The sequence below is a fragment of the Streptopelia decaocto genome (genome assembly GCF_964273445.1).
Source record: "Streptopelia decaocto genome assembly, chromosome: 5".
Classification (NCBI taxonomy): domain Eukaryota; kingdom Metazoa; phylum Chordata; class Aves; order Columbiformes; family Columbidae; genus Streptopelia; species Streptopelia decaocto.
In genome coordinates this window covers 72,226,355-72,247,016 of record NC_138659.1, presented here as the reverse complement: position 1 = coordinate 72,247,016, position 20,662 = coordinate 72,226,355, and the positions used below count along the sequence as shown (strand labels likewise).

Sequence of the window (20,662 nt, the reverse complement as noted above, 5' to 3'; positions counted from 1 at the left end):
TGGTCGCGACAGCTCTGCCCGTGTTGTGCCAGCACAGCCCTGGGTGGCACCGGCGCCGCGGCCCCGGCAGCGGCACCGCCCTCCGCCGCGGCCTTGGCACTGCGGGGTTAACTGGAACAGCAGCTCCAGCCACCAGAAACGCACACTTGCTTTCCCAAAAGGTGTTTGATGTGTCACAGGCTTGGACATGCTAAGCTACAATTTCCTATCCACCAGCTGGACATTTTTATAGCCGCCCGGGGAATAGGACGGACTGCAGACTCAAAAACACACAGCAAGTTCGTTCTTTTTTTGTAACAAAAACAATGACTTCACTAGAAGCACAATGCGCCGTCTCCTCTGTTGGGAAGTGCCGTGCAGACTCCAGCTACTTCCTGAGTAAGCGCAAACAGCCGTGCGGGCCGGGAGCGGGATGGCCGAGCCGAGGCGCCGGTCCCGCCGGGTGCGCTCGGCAGCGCCGCGGCTCCCGCCGGTGAACACCAGAGCTGAGCCACCAGAAATAGCCACGTCGGTGTTGTTTTCCTCCTCTTTCTCATTTGCTCACATCCACAAGCAGCATCACAGCTATTTTCCCTGGTCTCTAAGCTGCTCTCCAAGGAGCAGCTGCTCCAAGTGACCTGACCGGAGCTGCTGCGCGAGCAGAGCTGACCCGGCAGGGCTGACCCAGCAGGGCTGACCCTCCTCAGCCCTTCAGCTCCTCAGCCCATTCATTGCAATGCACTAAAAAACATCACAAAAATGCATCTGAGTGAAACTGCGTTCTTTTCAAAAAGCCCAAACCACACCTTATGATCACAGCACAGAATCACGGAATCAGCCCGTCCCAGCGCGGGGGTTTGGTCACTCAGATACGACGGGCAGCGCTTGCAGAGCACAGATGTTATTTATAAATGGACATAAAACGATCCAGCCAAAGTTTTTCTTTTCATGCTGGCCAACCTATTTGTTTGGATCCTCTGCACCAGTGAATTCCAGAGAGATGCAACGCTCTGCGGGAAGAACATTTCTTCTATGGGCTCTAAATGTACCGACCTCCCCATTTGTACTTGGCCTCTTGCAAAATACTGCTGGTAATTATTATCATTACTGGATCATAGAAAAAGTCTTGAATTTGAACCATTAAATTTAACCGAGAAAGAAAACTAACTCAAAGCCTTGGAAAACCACATGGATCTGCAGTGCAACTCTTTAAAGACTCATTCAAAACATCTACTTAAAAGCTTGTTCTCATCTTTCAATGTAATTGTTTAGTCCTGGGAAATCAATAGACCACAAAGAAATCACATTTCTATTTTCCACATCTAATGCAGAATATGTGAATAAAAATAATTATCAAGAGCACCAGCCAGGTGGAAAACTCTGTTTGCTTTGTCTCTGCAGTGAAAGCTGGAGTATCAGACACGTTCGGACACACGAGAAACTCATCTCTGTTACGTTCAATCCTTTGTGGTGGCGGAACCACGCACACGAGAGCTGCGAGAGGCAGGCTGGTGTCACTGTCCCCTCGGCGGCACTGACCTCCCGACACACAGCACATCATCGCCCGGGCCACCTACAGCCCAACGACACCACCGCCCGTGGGATCCACCACCAACGCACGTGCGGCAGCGCGAGCGCTTCAGGTACCGCTAGGAACACAAGCAAACCAGGTGGTGCTGAGCACCCTGGTGCCCGGCGGCGCTGAGCGGAGGCGGCGGGGCGGTGGCCCCGATGCAGGCCCGGGACGGCGCCGCAGCAGCGCCAGCCGCGGCTCGGCCGGCTCGGGCTCCAAAGCACAAGCCGCCCGTGGCTGCTGGAGCGCTCGGCACCTCACGTGTGCTCAGGACCCGGCGCTGAGAGGCTGCCCCGCGGGCGGCTGCAAACACGCGTGAGCCGAGCAGAGCGTGCGGGGACGCTCACGCACACGTGTGGCGACCTGGCGCCTCTCCCGCTCGTTTACACGCATCACCAGTACAGAAATCAATCATCCGGAAAGCAAACGCCCCAGCCTCGCGTTCCCCGTGCTGCTGAGCGCCATGGTGACTCTGCCTTTCATTGCTAGAAAAGTCTCTCTTCTGATGTCCTCTGAAAGCAGGTCCTTTGCGCCGCGGCACTGTCGCCAACGCTGCTGATCGTACTGCCAACAGCTGAAAACTGGACATTGCATTTCAAGCTTTGAGGGAAAATTCCATTGCAAACTGATGTGCTTTGAGCAAGATATACCTGGAAACTACCAAATAAAAATCAAGATCTGCAATTTTCCCCTTAGGTTTTCAATACTCTCATACATCTCAGCAGATTGGCAATATTTAGAAATAGCTGTTGCTGCCACTGAAAATAAAAACCACAGTGTGTTTGTCCAAAACATATACATGGCTAAACATAACGCTGATGGAAAATGGCAACAAACAAGGTGGTTATGGCATGGGATAAAACTTTATCCATAAATAAATAAGCAAGTAAATAAAAGGCTGCCACTTTACCAAGTTCCCACAGACTATTTCAAAATAGACATTTCTGTGAGTGACTGCAGAATTTGCAGAGAAAATAGCTCAGGTGTTAAACCAGCTGCTCTGCTGAGGCGCAGGATCACCATGGCCGGGCTCTGCAGCCCTAGAGCCGCTCTGTCCCCATGGCCGGGCTCTGCAGCCCTAGAGCCGCTCTGTCCCCACGGCCGGACTCTGCAGCCCTAGAGCCGCTCTGTCCCCACGGCTGGGCTCTGCAGCCCTAGAGCCGCTCTGTCCCCACGGCTGGGCTCTGCAGCCCTAGAGCCGCTCTGTCCCCACGGCCGGGCTCTGCAGCCCTAGAGCCGCTCTGTCCCCATGGCCGGGCTCTGCAGCCCTAGAGCCGCTCTGTCCCCATGGCCGGGCTCTGCAGCCCTAGAGCCGCTCTGTCCCCACGGCTGGGCTCTGCAGCCCTAGAGCCGCTCTGTCCCCACGGCTGGGCTCTGCAGCCCCAGAGCCGCTCTGTCCCCATGGCCGGGCTCTGCAGCCCTAGAGCCGCTCTGTCCCCACGGCTGGGCTCTGCAGCCCTAGAGCCGCTCTGTCCCCATGGCCGGGCTCTGCAGCCCTAGAGCCGCTCTGTCCCCATGGCCGGGCTCTGCAGCCCTAGAGCCGCTCTGTCCCCATGGCCGGGCTCTGCAGCCCTAGAGCCGCTCTGTCCCCACGGCTGGGCTCTGCAGCCCTAGAGCCGCTCTGTCCCCATGGCCGGGCTCTGCAGCCCTAGAGCCGCTCTGTCCCCACGGCCGGGCTCTGCAGCCCTAGAGCCGCTCTGTCCCCATGGCCGGGCTCTGCAGCCCTAGAGCCGCTCTGTCCCCACGGCCGGGCTCTGCAGCCCTAGAGCCGCTCTGTCCCCATGGCCGGGCTCTGCAGCCCTAGAGCCGCTCTGTCCCCACGGCCGGGCTCTGCAGCCCTAGAGCCGCTCTGTCCCCACGGCCGGGCTCTGCAGCCCTAGAGCCGCTCTGTCCCCATGGCCGGGCTCTGCAGCCCTCTGCACTGTCACAGAGCTGCCCGTCCCCATGGCTCAGCATGGGGACATGGGGCAGGGCCAGCACGGCCAGCACTGACACAGCAAGCAGGAGTTCAAGTGAGAGCAGTAACAGCCAGCAACCCCCGGAGCAGACTCGAGGTGTCTGTGCATCACCAGTGACACTCGTCCTGCCCCGCGCAGGGCACAGCCGGGTTGGGGGGCAGTTGGGTTGGGGGGCAGCCGGTAGCCCTGGCCCCTCACAAGCCACTTGCCCAGCACCCCTGGCAGTGGGGACACACAGAGCTCCGCTGCTGCCACATGTCTGGCGCACTGGGGACATGCATGTCCTGGTACCCTGAGCCTGTTTCAAGCTCACCTGCAGCGGACGGCACCCACAGCGAGCTCAAGGCAGCACCCCTGAGCACCCACCTCCCCTGCAGGGGGTCCCAGCACCCTCCCTCACCCCACACCATGGACACCTGGCCGGGGCAGCGGGGCAGAGGGACACGCAGTGACCATCAGCACTGGAAGCAGAGCTGGCGGTGGCACTGTCACCCAACACCGCAGCACCCGGTCCCTGTGCGGAGCTCTGAGCACCAGCCAGGAACCCCCCAACAAACCAGCGCCTCTGTTTCTGTGCTGCCCATCGGGAGGGTTTGCTGTGGTGCGGGGGCGGCTCTGCCAGCTGGATGGGGTAGTTCAACATCACGGGTATAGCGCACACACAACATAACCACCAAACTCACTGCAAACGAGCATCTGCCTCGGGGAGCTCATGTCCACGGAAGAAGGAACCAGCCATGCAGATCATAGGAGCACAGAATGTGTTTGGTTGGAAGAGACCCTCAAGCTCATCGAGTCCAACCATAACCTAAATCTTGCACTAAACCACGTCATGGCCAAGCTCTAGGTGCCCGTGTCTCCCCGTGCCCCCCACCATGCACCCTCATTTCAGAAACACCCTGGGATGAAGGACAAAGGGCCGGCGAGGGCGGTGGGGGGCCTGGCTCGGGCAGCCCCTTCCCAGCTGGCCCGGCACACAGGCGGGAGCTTTTCACCCAAATGAGCTCTCAGAGCGTCAAATCTCGCACAAAATGCTCGCCCCTCCCAAATGGTTTTAAGGCACTGGAGTATAATAGGTGCTAACAAAAAGCAAAGTGTTTAAACAATCTGACTATAAATCTCTTTTGCTTTCAATAGCTCAGCTTTCATCCCCTGTCATAATTATTTATGGTTTTCTATGCTGAGTTCCTGGACAGACAAAACCTCGGCATCCAACGGAAAAAAACAAGCAGGGAAACAAAAAAAGGCAGCAGAAAATAAAAAAAATCCTTGAATCCTCAATATGCATCATCCAGAAGGAAAACAATGTATGCCCATTCTCGTGGCCCCGGCAAGTCACCGTGCCCTGCCGCAACCTGCTCGAGTCCCAGCAACCAAGTCACCGTGCCCTGCCGCAACCTGCTCGAGTCCCAGCAACCAAGTCACCGTGCCCTGCCGCAACCTGCTCGAGTCCCAGTACGCTCGGCCCTGCCCGTCGCTCCCCCCTGCTGTCCCAATCCTGCCTTCCCACCCCTGCCTTCCCACCCCTGCCTTCCCAGCCCTGCCCAGCCCTGCCTTCCCTGCCGTCCCACCGCTGCCTTCCACCCCTGCCTTCCACCCCTGCCTTCCCACTCCTGCCTTCCCATCCCTGCCTTCCCACCCCTGCCTTCCCACCCCTGCCTTCCCTGCCTTCCCAGCCCTGCCTTCCCTGCCGTCCCACCGCTGCCTTCCACCCCTGCCTTCCACCCCTGCCTTCCCACTCCTGCCTTCCCTGCCCTGCCTTCCCACCCCTGCCTTCCCACCCCTGCCTTCCCAGCCCTGCCTGCCCAGCCCCTGCCTTCCCAGCCCTGCCTTCCCAGCCCTGCCTTCCCAGCCCTGCCTTCCCACCCCTGCCTTCCCTGCCCTGCCTTCCCTGCCCTGCCTTCCCACCCCTGCCATCCCACCCCTGCCTTCCCAGCCCTGCCTTCCCAGCCCTGCCTTCCCACCCCTGCCCAGCCCTGCCTTCCCAGCCCTGCCTTCCCAGCCCTGCCCAGCCCCTGCCTTCCCAGCCCTGCCCAGCCCTGCCTTCCCAGCCCTGCCTTCCCAGCCCTGTCTCTGGCTTTTAATGCCTTGTCTTGCAAAGGCAGCGGCGAGTGAGCTCGGCGCACACCCAGTGCTGAGAGCCAGCGCGATAACCGTGCCCGCAGACCAGGGCTTCCCGTCCACAGCCTCCCTGTTGTGAGGGTCAGGGGTCCGCTCAGCGCGGGGAGGGCAGCGGGACTCCAACCGCTGCTTCCTGAAGAACAACATCCTCCTCTCAAAGGAGACGATAAGCCACTGCTCGCACTCTTTCAAAGTCAATCTTTCAGGTGTTGATGCACAGAAATGTCTTCCCCCTTCCCCAAGTCCTTTTTTCAAACCTAAGAAATGTGCTTATCAGCGCTGACAGGGAGGATAACGCAGACACACCACGCCAGAACCACTCCTTGTCACACCGCCCCTTCCCACACCCCACAACACCTCACTTCTCGGCTACACTCAGCACAGTAACTATGTGCTCATTAAACACAGAGCTCGTTAGGGAGTGTGCGTGCCCCTGGTTCCTGCACAGGGAGCACATGGGGCCGCAGGGTGACACTGACCTGTCCCAGGGTGGTTACAGGGTGAGGCTGAGCTGTCCTGGATGCTGCAGGGTGACACTGACCTGTCCCTGGATGCTGTGGGGTGACACTGACCTGTCCCAGGGCAGTTACAGGGTGACACTGACCTGTCCCAGGGTGGCTGCAGGGTGACACTGACCTGTCCCTGGGTGGTTAAAGGGTGACACTGACCTGTCCCAGGGTGGCTGCAGGGTGACACTGACCTGTCCCTGGGTGGTTAAAGGGTGACACTGACCTGTCCCTGGGTGGCTGCAGGGTGACACTGACGTGTCCCTGGGTGGCTGCAGGGTGATGCCTATTTATTGAGTGGTTTTCCCACCTATCGCCAAGAGCGGGGCCATAAAGTACTTACAGCAAGATAAAATGAACACAGATCTTAAACATAAAGCAAAGGCCAAGCCTCAGCAAACTGCAGAGCAAGAGCTGGGGCTGCCCCAGGTCCCAGGTCCCAGGCCATCCCCGTCGCTGTGTGCACAGCTCATTCTGGGGCTCTCGGAGGAGCCCTTGGGAGCTCGCAAAGCCAGATTACACCAAAGCAAGAGGATTTCCAATCAAGGCACGTCATGCAGGATGCCTGCCCGCAGCTTATCCACCTCTAATCTACCTAGCTCGTCAGCATGCCCCACCTAATTACAATCAGGGCAATCCCGAGGTGGGCAGGAGCGGGAAGAAGACATCTTCTTTTCCGTTCAAATAGGACGCCTTTGCGTTAACCTTCACCACCTGCAGTCAGCGGCTCCGTCACGGACGGTGCAGTGTCCTGGGTATTGGGGTGCTCCAGCTGGACACATCACTGCAGCACAAATCACTGCGGGAGAGCCACAGCACCCCAGCGCTGTGTACACCTGACTTAGTGTCTGACCCCCGAGCCCAGCCCAGCCTTCGCTCCCTCGCCTCATCTCCCTGAAAGAAACGGGGCAAAAAACCCCAGAAGCCCAAGAAGAAGGGCAGGGAACATTTCACTCAAGGTGACAAAGTTTCCTGATTGGAACCTCCAACATTTCAGAACTAATGAAGAGCTTCTGGCTGTTCTGATGCACAGCCAGCTGCCACAGCCTCATTATTCACCTCCTGAAACTACACGTATGTCTATATTGCCCACGCGCACTTTCCAGGGCCCTGGGAGATGGCCCAGGTCACCCCGTCCCTCCCTGCCGGTCAGCGGCTGCCGCCCGTGGATCGCTGCCTGTCACCACGCTCACACCCGGCGTTTGGGACACCTGGCAGCTGCCCCGCACCGCAGAGATGCCCCCAGCTCGTTCCTCCTACTATTTACTGAAGACGACTGCTCTTTTCAGGAACCGTGTCTTAAAAACCCGTGATTTATGGAAGCTCCATATGTGCTCTTGCTTGTGTTGCCCAGGGATCGCCTCCAGCAGGGTTCCCCTCCGGCCCCGTCCCGGTGCGAGAGCTGCCCGGGAGGAGCTGGGCCCGCGCTGCACGTGGGCAGCAGCTTACAGCCTCCATTTACTGCGCTCGCCAAGCAACAGCGTCTAAATTTAGTTCTCCATCTAATACCCTCTTTGGAGGAAGAGCCAATTTTCCAGCGGAGCGGTGCCAGCAGGCTGGCTGCTCGCCCGGGACCGGCCGCGATTACCGACCCCAGCGCCCGCCCCACGGCTTGTCATGGCCCAGCTACGGCTCTCTGGGCAGGGGCTTCACTGCTGCAGCTGCTTAGATATCACCTGCAAACCAGAGGTGCAGCAAGAGCCCACGCTGGTGCCCGAGGAACACCCCCTGCAAACAGCAGCTTCACCAGCAGGACCCAGGCAGGGATTTCTGCAGCGCAGCTCATGTCTGCATTGCGTGTGCTACGGGAGGGTTCCCCCTCTGCTTCGAAACGCGGTCACGAGAACAGCGCTGCTGTTGCTGATGCTCATCATTTCAAAATCTTACTGGAGTTTTCCTGTCAGTCCCAGCACCCCAGGCAAAAACATGTAGTGAAAATGTCTGCCTCAAACAGAGACGTTAACAGCTGGTCTTTGTATGCGACAAGAAGCAAAAGGGACTCGAGCCCACCAAACAGAAACTTGAAGGGCACAACCAAGCCAAATGCACATTATTCAGTCAGTGCACCCCAGAGCTCACGGCTTTGGCCCCGGCTGTGCCGGGCAGCGCGGGGGCAGCTCTGGAGATGTTCCTGGGCAGCACGCCGGTGCTGCGCTGCTGCGCCAGGACGCGGCTCCGGGAGGGGACACGGAGCCCGCGGCCCAGCCCCGTGCCGGCCCACGCCAGCCGCCCTCACGGGCACACGCAGCATTTCACAGCTTTACTGCCGCTGAGCACCCAAAAACCAAAAGCACCTCGGATCACGCGCAGAGCGGCGGGCAGGAACAGCGCCGCCGAGCCGCTGCCGCCAGCCTCCCATGGCCAGGACCCGAGGTGTGCGGGGCCCAGGCTCCGCGCCCCGGGCTGCACGGGGAGCAGCACACGGACACTGCCGCGGAACGACCCCGGGCAACCGCAGGGCCCGCAGAGCCGCAGGCAGCACGGCACACACCGGCTGCACACGGGATCGCACGGGGCCGGCTGCTGCCCTCGCGCTTCTGGAATATTGGCTGTAAATACGCGCAAGGTTACACTGGCTGCTGTAATTGGGAGTTGATTGAGGAGTGATTTATTCCTACTGTGAATAAACGAGGTCATTGCTTCGTAGGGAGCAGCAGACAATTTCTTTTTCCTTTTCTGTGATCTCGGATAACCGAATCTCAGCTGGCAACCGGGCTGCCAGAGGATGAGGTCATTAGACTGGCTGGGCAGGGGGGACAAGAACCTGGAGCTGTCGGGTGTGCGGCTGGGACCTGCCCTGGCCAGACCGGGGGCTGCCCAAGCCGCTCGTGGGACAGCCCGGGGAGCTGGCTCTGGGACAGCCTCTTCCCAGCCCCCTCCCCGGAGAGGCACAGACCCTTCCCTGCCCCCCGACCCTCCGGCCCTGTTCTTCCTCCCCTTTGCCTGCCGGGTCTCCAGCACCCACAGGAACATGTCAGGCAAAGCGGCAACTGCTGCGAACCCGTGGGTCCTGCAAACCAGCCCGACTGCGGCCGGCGGGTCGGCTCTCGCTGGGCTCGGCCCCGCTGACCCGCTCCCCAGCACCCCCAATCCCAGCTCCACCAGAGACACGGGGCTGACCCGCTCCCCAGCACCCCCAATCCCAGCTCCACCAGAGACACGGGGCTGACCCGCTCCCCAGCACCCCCAATCCCAGCTCCACCAGAGACACGGGGCTGACCCGCTCCCCAGCACCCCCAATCCCAGCTCCACCAGGGACACAGGGCTAACCCGCTCCCCAGCACCCCCAATCCCAGCTCCACCAGGGACACGGGGCTAACCCGCTCCCCAGCACCCCCAATCCCAGCTCCACCAGGGACATGGGGCTGACCCGCTCCCCAGCACCCCCAATCCCAGCTCCACCAGACACGGGGCTGACCCGCTCCCCAGCACCCCCAATCCCAGCTCCACCAGAGACACGGGGCTGACCCGCTCCCCAGCACCCCCAATCCCAGCTCCACCAGAGACACGGGGCTGACCCGCTCCCCAGCACCCCCAATCCCAGCTCCACCAGAGACACGGGGCTGACCCGCTCCCCAGCACCCCCAATCCCAGCTCCACCAGGGACACGGGGCTGACCCGCTCCCCAGCACCCCCAATCCCAGCTCCACCAGACACGGGGCTGACCCGCTCCCCAGCACCCCCAATCCCAGCTCCACCAGAGACACGGGGCTGACCCGCTCCCCAGCACCCCCAATCCCAGCTCCACCAGGGACACGGGGCTGACCCGCTCCCCAGCACCCCCAATCCCAGCTCCACCAGACACGGGGCTGACCCGCTCCCCAGCACCCCCAATCCCAGCTCCACCAGACTGCTGCTGCTGCCGCTTCATCAGCAAATGAGCGAAGGCAGAAACAAGCGGGCTCACCTGGGCACAGCTGACCCGCTCCCGTGCGCCAGCCGGCAGGCCCGTGACACCAGGCACACAGAACTGCCCCGGGAGAGTCCCGCAGGGCCGGCCTTGCCCTCTGCTCCAGGTGCCACCCTGCACACGTCGGGCTGTGGTGCGGCAGGACGGGCAGCGGCTCCCGGGAGCACCGACCTGCAGCCCCGGGCCGGCGGGAGCACCGTGCCTGAGGGGACTGCCAACAGCCACAAGGCTACTGCTGCTGCTTGCAATCATGTTAGCCAGACCTAATAAATGCAATTAAAAAGCCAAAACAAAGTGCCTGAAACCCCAAATTTCTAGTAGATAAACAATTAATTTACCTGCGTTGACCAGAAGAACTGAATTACTGGAATAACAGGCTCCCTATGTTTGTCTGTCTTTTAACTTCTGCTGCACAAAAAACGTTCATTGACATAAGTGGCACTTTCTTCTTTCAGCATTTCTGCAGCAGCGCATTAGCGATTTGATTACACAGTGCTACATTCTAAGTCAATTGAGATGAGTGGTAAATTGCTACAGCAGACATGAATACAATTTTTGCATGACTGCAGAATTGGTTTCAAGTCTCCTAGGGACAAGTGGTTTATTAAGAGATCCCTTGCAAAGTTCGGCAGCCCCTGGCCGGTGTGCAGCAGCACCGCCCGCGGTGCCGGGGAGGCACCGGCCGAGCCCAGCGCCGCGCGGCCGGGCCCGCACACGGCCCCGCCAGCCCCGGCGGCGATGGGAGCGCTCAGAACGTGTTTTCTAGACAGGAAACCGGCACAATTGGCCAGGAATGCATTTCTTATTTCGTCCCCACTGCATGACCTCACTCCTCTTCATTTTCGGTTTCCCGGACCCTGCGCACCCCGGGTTCCCGCAGGGCAGCACCCTGCCCGTACCCGCTGCGGGCAGCCCGGGCCGTGCCGTGAGCCGCGTGCTGCCGTCCCGCCAGCGCCCGGCGCCAGAGCTGTCTGAGCTGGGAAGGGGATGCGTGCCGAGCGCCCCGCAGCACGTCCCGCCGCGCCGGCCAGTCCAGCGCCAGCGCCAGCCAGCAGAACCGCACCCGGGCGGCCCGGTTCAGGCTGACACGCCTGGATTCCTCCTCTGCAGCAGCTGCAGAGCACTCCTAAAATGAACGGCCATTGTGCCCACAGATTCCCAACGGGTGGAAGCGCCGGCTCCCGGCCACGCCGCTCAGCCCTCACGCAGAGAATGACAGGCCGGTTCTGCAGCGGCCGATGGCGCGTGCGGGCAGCGCTGGTAAACATCAATTTAAACATCCATTTTGTTTGCTGACTTGTAGCAAACGGAAAAACCCAAAGCCCTGCACAAAAAAATGCTTTTCTAAACAGAATGCTTTTCCGTGCTTCCCAGAGAGACATCGGTGGTTCATAACAAAGGAAACACTACTGACACCAGCCAAAAGAGAGCACGCCACAGCCATCGCCGCGCGCAAGCAACGGATCACAACTGGTATCTGTAATGGGAGTGGGAAAAACATTAACTACAGCTGTAATTAACATCTGTGATGGGAAGAACAGTTTAACCTTGAAGTGAGGATGAATTAAATTGAGGTGCAGAGCTGTCCAGGGGGGAGCAGCGGCAGGAACCTGTCACAGACCCTGCCCAGGAGGTGGCACTGGGACTGGGCACAGCAAGCAGCAAAGATAACGTAATTAGAGGGCAGGTTTAGTTAAGCCAAGCGAGCGTCAGCTTTCCTGCAGAGGAGAGGTGTCGGCGTGCCCACCGGCGAGCTGCCGGCTGCTGCTCGGGCGCTCGGCGCCGCGCGGGCGCAGGCGGGTGCTGCGGCGGGGCAGACCCGCTGGCGGCAGGACGGTGTCCCGCACCGGGACCGGGGCCTCATGTCACCCCTCTCTGCGGCACTACACCGCCAAAAGCAGCTCCTGTGGAAACTTGTGAGCTGGTTCTGCCCGGCGCAGAGCGTGCTGCGCAGCCCCGTTAGCAGTGGAGCGCAGCGGCGGCTGAGCCAGGACCTGCCCACCGCGCAAACAGCTTCTCCAGGGGAGGTTCTGTTTTCCGAGTCTCTCAACGCATCAGAGCTCAGGCAGCCTGGTCCCAAACGCCGGCTTTGGTTCTCCTGCAGGCAGGCCCTGGCTGGGTCACCCCATCGCCCCGGGGACAGCACGCCCCGCCTGCCGGGACACAGCGGGCTCACCGCGCAGGGCTCCGGGCGCACCGCGTTCTCCGTCCATCCCGGGGACAACCGTCCCCCTCCCCGGCCCGGCCAGCCGCCAGCTGTGCCGCCACCGCAGCTGGGGACACGCTCCTCCCCAGGCGCATGGTCCCAGCCCACGCGCTTGCTGCGGGGGGCTCTGGGGAGACCCCCACCTGCGGTTTGTCACCTGCAGCGTCCCCCTGCTCCCAGGTGCCGCAGAGCCGCTGGCACGTGGCCCTGGCCGCTGCCACCACCCTGCTCCGCGTGTCCCCAACCCGCAGAGCCCTGCGGCCGGACGCGGTGCCGGAGGGAACGGCAGCGTCAGGGAAGTGACGCTCACAAACCCTGGTGTTACAGACTCCCTTCTCTGGGGGAGAGGTTCGCAGACGGAGGCCGGGGAGTTTTCTTCCCACCAGGAGTCAATTTTTAAGGGTGAAGTTCCATTCGTGTAGTTTTACAGCCCTTTGTAAGTCACCCCAGGGACTGTATTATATGGAACATTTTTTTAATTTAAAAGACTTTTTCAGGAAGAGGTCGTAGATAGAAAGGTGAAACAGATGTTTCCAAAGGCAACTCCTGTCTAGACCCCTACTCCCATTTCTTGAAATTGCTGCAATTATCATACCAAGAAGTGTTTCATATGTCAGGGACAAACCGGCGGGGCTGAGCCGGGCTGCATTTATTAGCAGCTGACAACATCCAGCACCAGGGAGAAAAAATTACTTGTATTAGTATATTACAATAAACTTCATTAGTTCAAGCCACAGTGGAAAGTGCCGCTTGGGAAAGTGCTGATACAGGTTTGGTGCAGACACAGAAGTAACCACGATAGAGCAGGATCTGCTGACGCGCTCTGTGCGGCACCAGGTCCCGCTGCAGACGTGCTCACCCAGCGCTGTGCTCCGGCGGCTCTCCCGCAGCCACCGCCCACCGGATCCAGCGCACACCTACTTACACCGAGCTATTCCCCCAGTTAAAAGCATCTTCACATAACTGAAATTCCATATGGATCTAACTCGGGAAAGCAGCACAGGCTCTCCAGTTTGTCTGTGTGCCTCAGGACGCGCTCGGGAGCCGCTCGCGCCCCCGCAGGCAGCCCGAGCCCCCGCGCCGCCCGCCGGGAACAGACCCAAACGCTAAAATTATCCACTCAAAATGAGCATTTTCTCGGCCCACTTTGTGTCAGCAGTCACTGAGTAATTCGCAGCAGATCTAAGATTAGCTAACGAAGCGCAGTGACTCATCGGCCAAGCCTCCGCGCCGCTGGGAAAATTCAATTTTTCATTAGCAACGGAGCTTCGGCTGTGGAAATTATAAATAATAAGGACTGGAGAGGCTACAGCAACACGAGGATTCTCACTTTGATACAGATACTTGTGCCTATGGTGCCCTTGTGCTAATTGCACAGCGCCCGGGACTGCGGCAGCGCCGCGGTGCCGCGGGACGGGGGCACGCGGTGACAACGCACCGACCAGCACGGCCTCATTCCAAACCACTCATTAGCCCACGCCCGTCAGCAAATTAAAACCATGCCGAACCATTACAGGCTTCTGCAAACGGCTTGTTGAGCAAAATGATGGGGTGGAGCAAAGTGACACTCGGAACCAAAGCAGAGGATCCCCACCCCCACACCGGTTACGGGACACAAAACCAGCCCAGATCTCAGACCTGGGGTCACCCTGTGCGCTGGGGCCCAGTCCCCGTGCGCCGGGGGGCAGGCAGGGCCCCCAGGCCCCGGATCGGCCCTGCTCCAGACTGGGCCACGGGGAGCAGCAGCTGCACCCCGGCACGGCCCCCACGTGTGACACCGACACCGAGGGGCTCCAACCGAGAACCAACCCTCCTCCCACCGGGCCCGTCCAAATCCAGCCCAGCTGTGCTCGGGGTCCCCACTTCAACTAGATTCTGTTTCAAGCCACATTAGGCTTTGGTTATCAAAGCCAAATGCTTCAGGTTTTGGTGTCTAATGAAAAACAGTTTGCAATTCCTGTGTTTTTCCTGAGAAATTAGTTTTAAAAACAACAACTTGCCCAACTTTGTGTTTTATAATATGCACTTCAAAAAAAAAAAAAAAAAAAAAAAGGAGTTTAGGGGAAACAAAATCTTTTCCATACAAGGCAGATGTTTGATGGGATTAAAGCAAGCTTCGCTTTTAATTAGGCCGGCTGGAGCACGCTGCAGAGGCAGGCGCCGCCTCCGGCTCTGCGCAACGCCCGTCAGCCCACGACCCCGCTACTGAGCGGGCCGGTCCCTCCTGACCCCGTCAGCCCCACGACCCCACTGCCTGCCCAGGCCGGTCCCTCCTGACCCCGTCAGCCCCACGACCCCACTACCTGCCCAGGCCGGTCCCTCCTGACCCCGTCAGCCCCACGACCCCACTACCTGCCCAGGCCGGTCCCTCCTGTGTGTGCTGGAGCTCAGCTGGGAGCACAGAAACTCGGGTGGCCCGGAGCTGGGGCCGCAGCAGCCGTGGGTCGCGGCCCCGCTGGGATGCTCGGGGTGATGCTCGGGGGTCTCTGCTGAGGGGTGGGCTGCACAGGGACACCCCAGGTCCCCCAGCTACCAACACTTGGGGTCCATCCTCGCTCTCACTGCAGAGCTGTCAATCCCTAGACACAGAAATAGAAAAACACATCAAGGCTGCTTAGAAGCCCTCTGCTATGAGCAGTAAGAAAAAAGGATAGCGTTAGTAATCTTAAGACCTAGCAAGATAAGAAAATTACCACCTATGAGAATAGCAGAGATTTCTTTTGCCAGCATAAAGCTACTTTCATCTCTGAAAGTTCCACTTCCCAATTTCTCCCTCCTCCTAGGGGACACCGCAGCCCGGGCAGGGTCACTGTGGTAAGGCTGCCGCCAAGCCAGGACAGATCAATGTCAAATCTAACTATGGCCAAAACCCAGCACGTTTGGCTCTACGGGCAGTTCTTCCCAGAGGGGGTGACTGAAAACCCTGCGAGAACCAGACTGGCGCCAGCAGCGACCGAAGCGCACCAAGAGTGACAAAGGGTGACGCTGCCGACCCAGCTGCCCCGACCGGAGAAGGAGCTTCGGTCAACTCCGGATTTCTGGGCGACCCCCCGAGCTGCTCTGCCCTAACCCACCTGGCGGGGCCTCGCTCCCACCGCCCGCCTGCACCCCCCGGCCCCGCACCGCAGCCACGGCCCCGCACCGCAGCCACGGCCCCGCACCGCAGCCATGGCCCCGCACCGCAGCCATGGCCCCGCACCGCAGCCACGGCCGCGCCTGAGGGGGGTGTGCGAGGGCAGCCCCCTCCTCCTGGCCCAGCCGTCTCGTGAGGCAGGAACAGCGGGGAGGCTGCGCCCGCCTGCCCGCTCACCACGGCTCTGAGCACACGGGAACCGGTGGCCACGCTGGCCCAGCACGGCCACAGCTGGGCCAGAGGGCCGTGACCAGCCCGTGAGACATGGCTCTTGTCCCCAGGGATCCCGCTGGCTCCAAGGCCGCATCCTGCACCTGCTGTTGGGATGCCCTGGGCCAGCCAGTGAACACAGAGCTTAGAAGCAGCAACATCGGGTTTCCAAAATGCCAACGCAGGGAGCACCCCAGGGTGCTGGAGAACTGAGTGTCCAACACTCATTTCAGGAAGAGAATTGCAGCTGCGTTCCCTGCTTGCTGTTAGGCTTTCAGCTTAATATTTTACCAGCCTGCTCCAGCACAGGGCACCGGGAGGGCCGGGCTGGCGCCCCGGCGACCCCCCCGCGCCCTCCGGCTGGGCAGGCGCAGAGCGGCTGCTCCCCACAGCCTCCTGTGCCCACCGCGCTGCTGCTGCTCCAAGTGATGCTACCACCGCCTCTAAAACACACACCAGCATTGGTATGCTTAAAATGGCTTGAGATGTCAATATTCTTAATGCTACAGCTTTGTCAGGAAAGGGGAAATAAGGAGAAACAGTTAAAAATGACGAACTTACAGACACTGCTACCGGTTGTTGAGAAGCCTCTCCCCGGTGCAGCCTCACGGGCCTGTCGTGAATGAAAAGGTTGTTTGGGAAAGGGATTTTCACCCCATTCGCTTTACAACCACGGCTGGATTCTGCAGGGCTGGCGTGCAGGAGATCGGTGGGAGCCGAGGCAGAGCCGAGCGCTCGGGAGGAATCCTCCAAATCCGCAGCCCCGAGCAGCGCAGGCCGAACGAGCCTCCAGGAGCACGACATGAAACGGCTGAGAAAGGCTCAGCCTGCCCCAGTTTGAAGGAATAAGGAGGGAAACCCTAAAAATCAAACAAAAAGTGAAATTTCACAGCACACAGGAAACAGTTAATGACACTCAGTGGTAGCGCAGAACATATTACAGGGAATACTAAAGACCATTTACCATTCCTGAACGTTGCCATTTCGGGTTTAACCCAATGGAGCTTCTCCTCTGACAGAATAAAAGACTAAAGTAAGCCATTCAAACTTCACATTATTAAAAATGACATTTAGAAACTTCTACATTAGCTTTTTAAAACCACTTAAGAAATGAAATGTCGCTGTGCTCCTGGTTTATGCTTTTGCATTTGCTGAGAAATTATTTTCATTTATCTGCATAATGGCCGAGGCAAAAAAAGCCATTTGCTACAAGATTTTTGCTGTAAGCCTTGCCAAAACCGAGAAATGATCTTGTGACCCAGGGGAAGTGAGTCGGCTTCGCCAGCTCCCAAGCGCAGACGCGAAGCTGTGCTTTCTGCTGGGATGCTGGTCTAGGCTGGCGTTTAAACCCAGCCCGGCGTTTAAACCCAGCCCTGGCGCTGAGCCGCCCATCGGAGCAGGATCCAGCGTCCAACCCCCCGCGTGCCCCCTGAGCACTGTGCTATCACGGCTTTACCGACACTCTCTGCCTCCTGGGCACTGTGTAATCATGGCTTTACCAACACGCTCTGTAGCAGTTCTTAGTAAAATGGCAAAAACGTGGTGACTCACCTGCAGCGCCTGAACCCCGCTTGTCATGCTTTAAGCTGGGGTTAACACAGATACTCGTGCCAGGCCATGGGCGTCCCGAGGGTAAAGCAACCAGAGTCCCAGCACATGGAACCTTCCAGTTCTCTTGGCAGGAGGGTCCTCCCAGCGGGACACAGCAGCAAATCAGTTCTTGCAACCATCCTGCTGCTGATCCAGGACCTGCCCAGGACCTGAGTGACATTGATCCTTTCACCTCCACACTGGCAAGGGGCATTGGGCAGCAACAGCCCATTGTTTGCTTTCTGAAAGGCCCAGCGATGTCAGGAATGTCACACGTCCAGGTGTAAGGACAGCAGGAACTGCCAGGACACAGCAGGAACTGCCAGGACACAGCAGGAACTGCGCCCCTGGGGACAGGGGCTGCAGGACACAGCAGGAACTGCGCCCCTGGGGACAGGGGCTGCAGGACACAGCAAGAACTGCGCCCTTGGGGACAGGGGCTGCAGGACACAGCAGGAACTGCGCCCTTGGGGACAGGGGCTGCAGGACACAGCAAGAACTGTGCCCTTGGGGACAGGGGCTGCAGGACACAGCAGGAACTGTGCCCTTGGGGACAGGGAGGTTTCTCGCAGGGACACCGGGTGACAGGGGGCAGACAGGTTTCCACGCCGCAGTCACACAGCTGGCTGACCACGTTGATGCGCACCAGGGGTTTTACTGCAGAGCCAAATTATCATGGGAAAGCTCCTGGACATGCCCTCTGCTACACGCCATCCTGGCGACCGCAGCCAGCGCTAGGCCAGACGCTGGACCTGAGCCCACCTTCTTGGCCCACGTGAGAGGTCCCAGGACTCGCTCCGCCCCAGACCCAACGCCTGGTTCTCAGGCTGCTCCTGCCCCTTCAGGGACGGAGCGGCACCGGCAGCCCCAGGGCCAGCCAGGGCGCCCCCGCAGGCCCCGGCAGCCCCTCGCCCGAGCCGCCCTTCGCCGCGCACCGGAGCACGAGCAGCCCCTCGCCGCGCACCGGAGCACGAGCAGCCCTTCGCCGCGCACCGGAGCACGAGCAGCCCCTCGCTGCGCACCGGAGCACGAGCAGCCCCTCGCTGCGCACCGGAGCACGAGCAGCCCTTCGCCGCGCACCGGAGCACGAGCAGCCCCTCGCTGCGCTCCGGAGCACGAGCAGCCCCTCGCTGCGCACCGGAGCACGAGCAGCCCCTCGCTGCGCACCGGAGCACGAGCAGCCCTTCGCCGCGCACCGGAGCACGAGCAGCCCCTCGCTGCGCACCGGAGCACGAGCAGCCCTTCGCCGCGCACCGGAGCACGAGCAGCCCCTCGCTGCGCACCGGAGCACGAGCGCTCCTGACACTGGGGGGACTAGGGCTTGGGTACTTTTGTTTTGCTCTTCTTTAATTTCTTATACGAACAGAAGGCTGCTTGTAACTCCTTTCAGCCAACTGCTGTAAAGCTACAGCCAAAAAGCTGGCAACGATTTTTGGCAGGGATTTTGTACAATAAAGAACTCTGTGAGCAGAAAACACACAAACCGCCTCACATAGCCATCAGCTAACCTTAGGCCTAGCTCAGGAAGATGCTAGAAGAAAACAACCCGCAAGGAAACTCCTGCGGACGGACAGAGGGGCTGAGAAAGGCAGAACTGTGCTGTGCACAGGAGCGGCCGTGCCAGCGGCCTGCGCTGGACGCGGGCAAAGCGGAGCCCAGGTAAACAACGGCTTCACAAGGGGCTCACACAAGGCGCAGGAACACATCCCCCTGCTGCATACTGCTGTCCTTCTTAGACTTATTTTTGGAAAACAGGAACCCTATTGATTTGTTTGCAGAGGTGGCCAAAATTGGTCCTGGGAGACAGATGTCCTATTTCAGCACTGCACTTTGGTCTGCATGTTTTATACCACAGTCTTCCAGCTATTTGAAGGGGAACATATTTGACTCATTGTATGCTCTGAGACTCAGCAGAAGGGTTTTTTGGTGTTGAACTCTTCTTTTTCAATTTTGTTGTTTTTAAACAGAAAAGGAAAGCTCTGGCCCCTCTTGCTGACATTCAAAAGACCACAACACGAACCAGCGCGAGCCAGGAGAACACAAGCTGTATGTTTTCCAATCCACTTGTTCGTCCAATGTGACCAGAGCTCCTGCCGCTGCTTGCTGCGGCAGACTGAGCACACGCGGGACGCAGGGGCTGCGCGCCCGCCCTGCGCTCCAAGCTGATCGTCACCTGCCAGGGACAACTCTGAACTGTCTTCTCCAGCATCACAAGTACCAGATCATCACAAATTAATGTTTCCAGACCGAGGGAATTCAAGGGAAAGCTAAACTAATGCAAAACCAAAAAAATCAACCCATACGCTTCGAAAAGCTTGTCCGCAGGTCCCTTTAGTTTGTAAACCATTTGCACTCTCAATCTGGCACAAAAGCTGTAGGTTGTTTTCTGCTTTTTAAAGACTGCTGGCCATGTGTAAGGATGAAGACCCTTTCTATCCAACAACACGTGTTCAAGGGGCCTTAAATTATGCTGGTTGACTAGATGTGAACACGATAGTCCAAAATGTGAACGGTCTCTGCAGCCGGAGCAGCCGGGCTCAGCACCCACCTCTGCGCAGGCAGCACCAGCGAGACACGGCTCCTCCGGGCGAGCTCAGCGCACCCGCGCGGGACACAAACCCAGCCGAGGCACCGGGTGACCGCTGGCTCACGGAAAACACGAGAAAGCTTTAACACACGCAATGATGGCCACGTAGCTGTGTGTTGCACATTTTCCAAGTTTTAATAGACACAAAAGTGAGTCCATTGTACTTAAGACACTACAATGACTTCATTCTATTGCATGTCTTGCTCCAATTACATTTCTCAGAGTACAGTACTGAGTAAAAGTTTGGTAGCTTTAAAATTAACAAGTGTGTGAAATCTGTAAGTAAAATAAGCAGCAGCAATAATTTTTGAGATTTTATCAAGAATAGCTAACTTTTAAGTAATAAATACATTCCAAGTTGTGGGTTTGCTGTTCTCCTAGTTCATTGCTGTATGACTTGTCAAATTCTCGTTCTAGGGTAAGGTATGGTTAAGACCTTCCTGCCAGCCTCACGCCAGAAGAGCCTCCTAACTCCGCGTCCCGGTGCCCGTCACCTGTCCCAGATGGAAAGCAGCGCAAGCTGACAAGAAACTCGCCGTCCCGCCGTGCGCGGGGGAGACGTCGGGGTGGTTACCGCCTCCGGGACCCTCCACAACAGCTGCGCTCTTCTCTTCGGTTACCTTGAAGGAAGCGAGAGAGGGAGAGGTTACAGCAGGGAACGGGCTGGCGTGAGCGGCGAGGCGCACGCTCCGCTCTCCCCCAAATATAGCCAGTTCTCCTGCTCCCGGCAGGAACAGCAGCGGCAGCAGCTATGGCTTGGGAGGAAACTCGTCAAGTTTACAGACCCAAAATGAGAGCGGGAATTTTCTCCAAGATAGACACATGCCATGAATTTCAGTGACAATAATACATCTTTGGTCTCTGGCTTAAAGACTTTAAGTCGCAGTTT

At 58.9% G+C, this 20,662-nt stretch overlaps 1 protein-coding gene and 1 long non-coding RNA gene across 6 annotated transcripts in view; one reads left to right on the top strand and one right to left on the bottom strand.

Annotated features, from left to right (window-relative positions):
* The window catches only part of PWWP2B (PWWP domain containing 2B), a 51,007-nt gene that overhangs the window by 11,180 nt on the left and 19,165 nt on the right, over positions 1-20,662 (bottom strand). The window contains exon 3 of one of the 5 annotated variants that reach the window (XM_082054004.1): positions 19,891-20,393. The exons of the other annotated variants lie outside the window; for them this stretch is intronic. The gene's annotated coding sequence lies outside the window, so the exon portion shown is untranslated. Of the gene's footprint in view, positions 1-19,890; positions 20,394-20,662 lie in introns of those variants that run through there. 5 annotated transcript variants of the gene reach the window in all.
* LOC309440227 lies at positions 179-2,402 on the top strand. The gene is made up of 3 exons (XR_014184150.1): positions 179-378; positions 557-1,070; positions 1,381-2,402. It is a non-coding gene; the product is annotated as an uncharacterized lncRNA (long non-coding RNA).